Here is a 6,937-nt window from a genome sequence, read left to right as displayed (position 1 = left end):
TGTGTTACAAGTATTTGTGAACACCCACAGAGTTATAATGTTATGGGAGCAGTTTCAGGAGTTTTCAAGGCAAGGTCCTACAGAGATGCACCTCTCTTTTTTGAATGTATACTAGCTAATTAGGGTTGAAAAGGCAAACTGTACTAACTAGAACTATCTGTGGCTACCTCAGGGCGCCTAATTAGCTCTCCCATTTCTTGAAATAGGCAGAGCAACCGACAGGTTTGAAAGAGAGCTGAACAGTCTTCCTTCTCCTCATTCAAAAATAGCTTAGAAACTCAACTATTTTTGCTGTTTGCCTTCCACAACTCTCAGTGGAGAAAACTGTGAATCAGATGTTCAGTGTTGGAACTGGCATCTGGGAGCCTGGGTAGTGTGCAGCAGTTCCAAGAGGTCTGGGAGGTGAGGATCGGGATCAAGGCGGCAGCTGTCGGAGCTGCAGGTATGTACCTTTTATTTATTTTAAATTTTGTTTCCCAAGATGTTTTATGTTTTTATTCCCCCTCCCCCGCCTCACCACTTATAAATAAGAGCTGCTGCTACTGGAGAAGGAGCAGTAAATCTTGCTGGAATCATGTTCCTCTGCCACTGGACGAGACGCAACAACTGTTACATGCTTGTGTGAACTGTGGTGTTTGCAGTTCCCATGAAAGCTGCTGCGGCCTTCCTGAGTTCCACTGTTCCACTGTGGGGCGCATCCGGTACAGGTCATTGGGAGTCGTGGCGCTGTGTTTATTGGCATGTTAAAGGGAATCTGTAGCAACATTTGCCTTGAGGGCATCAGCACTGCCAGCAGCAGACGACAGACCTGCTGTAGTTGCACCGCGGTGTAGCCCATGGTATTAAGGGCCTACACAGCACTGAATACATTACATGCCACACTCTCTGGCTGTACTGTGGCGGGGAGACCTCGAGCGGTCTTCCGCTGTTTATTTATTTCCCCGGGTCGAGCTCACCCCGACAAGTGCGTGTACAGTGTAGAAATGCAGCAATGTAGTGGAGAGCCCAGATGCCTCTCTACATCCCCCCTTTGCTTTAGACAGAGTCTATCAGGATTCTTCAGGTTGCGGGTAGATACCCACAAAGCCTCTTAGCCGCTGGCAGGGTGCAGGGTTCGGCCGGAGACCATACCTCTGGCTCCCGGAGTTGAAGCTGGCCACTGCATCCAACTGAGTGTTCGGGGATAAAACAACCCATTCTGACATTTAGCTAGCCATGGAAATCCACCTTGCATGGCCCTTTGTGGCTCAGTAAATTGAGAGTAACGCGAGGAAGAACAAATCACTGCTTTGTCTCACTCTGCGCCAGGAAGGCATTACATGGGTAGAGAGTGGGTGTTTTCAGGCATCCACCCATGAGTTTTGGCACATTCCCAAAAGTATCAAGACAAGTAGAACTTGGAATGTAACTTGGGATGTGTCAAAATTGTACTTTTACCCACTAGAGGCACAACAAGGAGAAATATTTCCTTGTCATTTCTTCTTTCTTCTTTCTAAGTGTGCTGCCTACTGCAGCACATCTAGAAAGAGGAACATGCCTCCAAGGATTGTTATATAATCCTGACTGAAATGCAAGAACCCTTGCACCAAGATACTTGGGTGCCCGCATTGGTGTTGAAGTCTAAAAGTGAGCCAACATAGAGAGAGCAGGAATTCGCCATATGTTATTGAGTATGGCGCATTCCTGTCAGCTCCATTTGAGGCAGTGCAGCAAGTTGTCTTGCTGTGTTTTGCTGCTTCAAACATTGGCAAATCTGCCACTTGGAGTATGAATGTTGGAGTGGCTGATGCAAGCTGATCAGAAAGCATCTACACAGACTATGGCATGGAGAAGGCAATTAAAATAAATGTCACATTGCAAAGAGAACTGTAGTTGTTGTGAAAGCTCTACATAATTGTTGAAATTTAAGCTATTGATGTAAGAGTGATAGGAATGTGTGTAAAGGTGACTGGGGATAGGACTTGATTCTACACTATCTCCAGAAGTTCATGTTACATGCATTAGCAAAATATGTTTTTCCATCTGACATCTTTATGGCAGATCTTTGCATTTCCCAGCATAACCCAGAGACTAACATTATAAAAAGAAATCTTTCCAGGGACAACCTGTCACAAGGTTACAAAACTACATATTCTAAGCTGCTGCTCAGAATAAATGCAGCATAAGCAACATTTTGCATAAAGAAATTCAACTACTTCTCTTGAAAGCTCAGTGTAAAGATGGTCCAAGCAGTTGTAATAGAATACTTTAATAAGCAATAGTAGAAATACAGGTGAGCGCCAGGGAGCAGCTGTAAGGAAGGACTGCTTCAGTATAACTGAACACCAACATCCAAAAGATGCAAGCAAACACATTCTAACCTGGCGTCATATACATTCTAAAGAGAACATAAGCACGAGTCTTAAAGGCATATAACATAAGGCAACATAACACATCCCCCCTCCTTCCAACGAAGGAAAAATAGGAAGAGGTAACAAGAAAAATAAAAAACTTAAGGAATACAAGGAAACAAAAGGAAACTAAAAGAAATAGTACAAAACAAAATAAATATAAAAAAGGTTCATTTCATCACGTAATCCTTAAGCCAAGAAGGTAAAACACTTGTTCTTTTTCCATGTCCACCCTCCAGAACACTGGAACCACCGCCACTGTTAAAGTCATTGTTAGCACTAGCACTAGTACTAACAACCCCTCCTCCTTCTTCACAAAATGACTGATTAACCAGTGGAGAGCCATCAACAGCTCCATTGGTATTACTTTCCACCACAGCCATTTGTGATTGTAAACAACTGTTATCAAAATGGTCCTCAATCCATTCGTAATTATCTCGGTCACATACAACACTATCACACACATTACCACATTGCTTGGGATTAATAGCAATGCTTTTCATGTTCCACACTCTTCCCTCACTCAACCTCACTGCATTTCTCAACACTTCAATTATTTGTTTTGGTGGTTCAAAAACACTTTCACCTTTAGGTACTTTAAAAGGTTTCCTGACTCATACCCAATCTCCTACACCAATTTCCACATCCTTCGTGCTATAGTGATTATCATAAAACTCTTTACTTTTTGCGTGGACCAAATCCAGATCACTCTTGACCTTAGCTGGAGACCATTCTGTGACCTTGCCCTTAATCAACCAACCTGGGTTGACTTTGCTTCTCACTAGTCTGCCTCTCATCATAACAAACGGAGACAAACCTGTACTTGCCTGCGAAGTTGTCCTGTACGACCAAACCGCTTTCTGTACCTAAACCTTCCAATCCATTCTTTTGTTAATGGCTGCCTGAATAACACCCTTTATTACCCTATTAAATCTTTCAACTGTGCCATTTCCGCTAGGATTGTAGAGGGCTGTAGTTTTGTGCTTTACACCACACGTTTGAAAATAATTGTCAGCCATATGTGATAATAACTGTACTCCATTATCTGAAAGGATGCAAATGGGTAACCCTTCCATTATAAAAATCTTGTCTAAAAACTTCAGAACGGTATGTGTGTCTGCCTTATCCACAAATCTCACAATAGGCCATTTTGAAAATAAATCTGTAGCAACGAAACCAAATTCTTTCATCTCCCCAATTGGTCCAATAATATCCACAGCAATGGTATCCCATGGTAGATCTGGAATTAACCCCTCACTCATACACGGTTTCAAAGTCCTGAGAGTTTTATCTGCAGAATTACACACATCACAGTTCCTGACAAACTTCTCAGTATCCCTATCTATACCTGGCCACCAAAACATGTTTTTCACAATCAACGTATTCCTGTCAATGCCAAAATGTCCCTCATGACATAGCTCTAAAATTTTCTTCCTTAAGGAAACAGGGGGAATGACTCTATCACCTCCTAAAAGTATGGGGCATATTACCAACGTATAGCGATATTTATCGCTAATGATGCTTAGCAACAAATCTTTTAACGCTGAGCATCGCCAGAAATTATCGCAGAGATAATTTGCTATTAGCAAAGTTTATCTCAGAAGTGATAAAAATCCTTGCGCTAACTGCCAATTGAGAAATTATCGCTGGAAAACCAACGAGAATCTTTCGAAGTTTGGCGTTAGCTTGATAATAGGGGCTCACAAACTTAGCCATGATATCCACCTTCCATAGGTCAAGTTTCAAAGGCAGAGCAAAATTTGAATACCTATGTGAAAGAACTCACCATAATATGGTGTGGTGGCCAGCAGATATTCAGGACATCTATGCTCATGGATAGTAAACAGAGCACTGAGACCTGACCCATTTTTATCGTAGCTTAGGTCTTTCAAATGACTTCACCTGTGTTATTCCAATAAAACAATACGCTGCAAAGTTTTGTCAATAAAGTTAAGGTGGCCATGTTAGAATAGGAAGATATCTACGAAAACACATGGTCATGGAATACTTCAAATAACAATACCTACACCCAAAATGTATCGATTAAGCCACTGGATTGAAGGTAGCCTGGCTTATGAGGATTATGAACCCGAAACCGGTCCCAGGATGCTTGTTTCCGGTCCAGGGAAGACATGGCTTGGCAGTTCCGGCTGGACTGTTCCCATGAGGCACAGGGCCAGACTGATTTGCATATGGCCATGTCTGAACTGGGGTGGCTGAGTGAGCTAAAGAATGGTGATGGATTAAACCCATATCAGTTGACTGGGGGTGAGTGTTTTATTTGCTCAAACGCTCCGTCCATCATCCCCTTTTGTATCGCTTTGTTCGCCCTAAGTTGGCAGGGTATGCTCAGACGTGAGTCCCTTGCTCACTTGGCCACTGGATTCAAGATAGCCTGGCTGATGAGGATTATGAAACCGAAACCGGCCCCAGGATGCTTGTTTTTGGCCCAGGGAAGACATGGCTTGGCAGTACGGGCTGGACTGTTCCCATGAGGCACAGGGTCAGACTGATTTGCATATGGCCATGTCTGATAAAATGGCAATTGTAAATTCTTTAGAGCCATTGTAGGAGAATCTAGTACTTTTGTTCTTTCCAAATTTACATATGCAGCAGCCGACACGTGTAAAAAACCCTTTGGGTTTGTCTGGTAACCATGTTTTATTCAACGAGTAGTACTTGACGTAGCTGGGGCATAACGTGTCTCCAATCCAAGAGATGCCCCTTTTGCAAGTAGAAAGTGAGAAATCTAAGAGTGACTGAGTAGGTTGAGAATACTAAGCCTGTAAATATTCTTGTTTGTATGCAGTGGCGTCTACACACAGATCTCTTTTTAGAGGAGGAGACGCCATCCTTATTTCAAAAGGACAACCCCGGCAGTGACTAGAGGCAAGATGGCATCCGAGTCGGACGCGTAAGTTTGTTGCTCCTGCCGGACCCCACAGAGTGGAAGCATATGCGGTGAGAATACGGAGAAAAACGGAGAGAAAGTGAAGCTGCTACCCTCCCAAATATGCGTGAAGAAAAACGTGCTTTCTTATAATCGAATTGGTATTTATTATTTATGACTCCGCAAGGAACGGCTTCGATTTGGTCTTGGCGGCGGTTCTGGCCGCGGACGCGCTATACGTTGCTTCGGCAGTTCCTGATTGTGCAGTTAAAACAGCGCATCTGGTGGAAGCTTTTTCTCCACCCGAAGCAAGACAGAGCGGAGCCAGGCAGCGTGGTGTACGGTGTTGAGAATGGCGCGTGGAGTCTGAGCGCTGCTCCGGGCGTTTTGTTAGGAGATATGCGGTTGAAAGGCAGGAGAGCGCGAGGACAGGGAGCTGCTGCAGAGATGACTAACGGAGTGGATACAGCGTCGAGTAAAGCTCCAGAATTACCTGCTGGGCCCGCTGCTGCCGCTGCTTCGACTCCCCCTCCTCCAACAGTGAGTACAGTCAGTACACTGCAAGAGAAACCAGCAGGGAGAGAGGGGGAGGCTAGTGTCCGTAAAAAGATTCCTGGAATGTTCACGGCTTTGAAAACTAAAGAAGTGGACAAATTAACCTTAAAGAAAAGGCACTGATTGGTGAAGCGGCAGAGGTCCAGGGAACTGTTAACTTTCAGGGGAACGTCTCAGAGACCGCTTCTGAAAACGTGCAGGTTCCAAGTTTAGTTCCCATTTCTGCAACAGATGTAATGGATAATGAGACGGAGATAGAGCCAAATATAAGTGCTAATGGAGGCACTGCTGGGGCTTTAGTAGTCTTGACCATGCAAATGGATAAAGGGTGTTTAAGCATGAGTTCTCTCCCTGCAATTTCTGAGATGCATCATGAAAAAGCTGTAAACCTAGATGTAGTTACATCAGCTGCGGGAGATACTGACTCAGCAGATTTTTTTTCAATGTCAGAGCACTCAATGTCCTCTTCAGAAAGTTTGGTCGAGTTATATGCTACACGAATGAGCATGGAAGATGGTGGACCAGATGGTGGATTAGAAGAGGAAACATGGACAGAGGCTTTCCTGATCCTAGCACCGTTCGTAGACTCAGATTGGATATGAGTGGTAAAGAGCAAACACAAGATGGCACTGTAAATAGCAATATGGGCTATACCAATACGGGCTTGGCCACAGAGAGCTCCGAGGACATCTCATTTGATTTGATTTATCAGACTATGATGCAGCATAGGGAAGAGAATCGCGAGGACAGTATTAAAGTGCAGAATTCTTGCAAGAAATTACAGAACTCCATGAGAAGATTGGTCAAGTCTCACACCGAATTTGTGGCAAGAGCAACGGAGGCAGAAGCACGTATATCCTCATTAGAAGATGAGATGAATCAGCAGCGAAAGACTATAGAATTACATATGGTGACTAAAGAGGATATTAATTGGAAGCTCACAGACATTGAAAATAGATCTCGTATGAATAACTTGAGGTTCTTGCAAATTGAGGAGGGGAAAGAAGGGTCTGATGTACGAGGATTTATAGTTTCACTTTTGAAATCTGTCATGTCAGAGACAGGGAGATGGGATTGGGACAGGGAGGTGGAGAGGGCCCAT

The sequence above is a fragment of the Lissotriton vulgaris genome, unplaced genomic scaffold (genome assembly GCF_964263255.1).
Source record: "Lissotriton vulgaris unplaced genomic scaffold, aLisVul1.2 SCAFFOLD_928, whole genome shotgun sequence".
Classification (NCBI taxonomy): Eukaryota; Metazoa; Chordata; class Amphibia; order Caudata; family Salamandridae; genus Lissotriton; species Lissotriton vulgaris.
Note: the sequence above shows the minus strand (reverse complement) of the source record.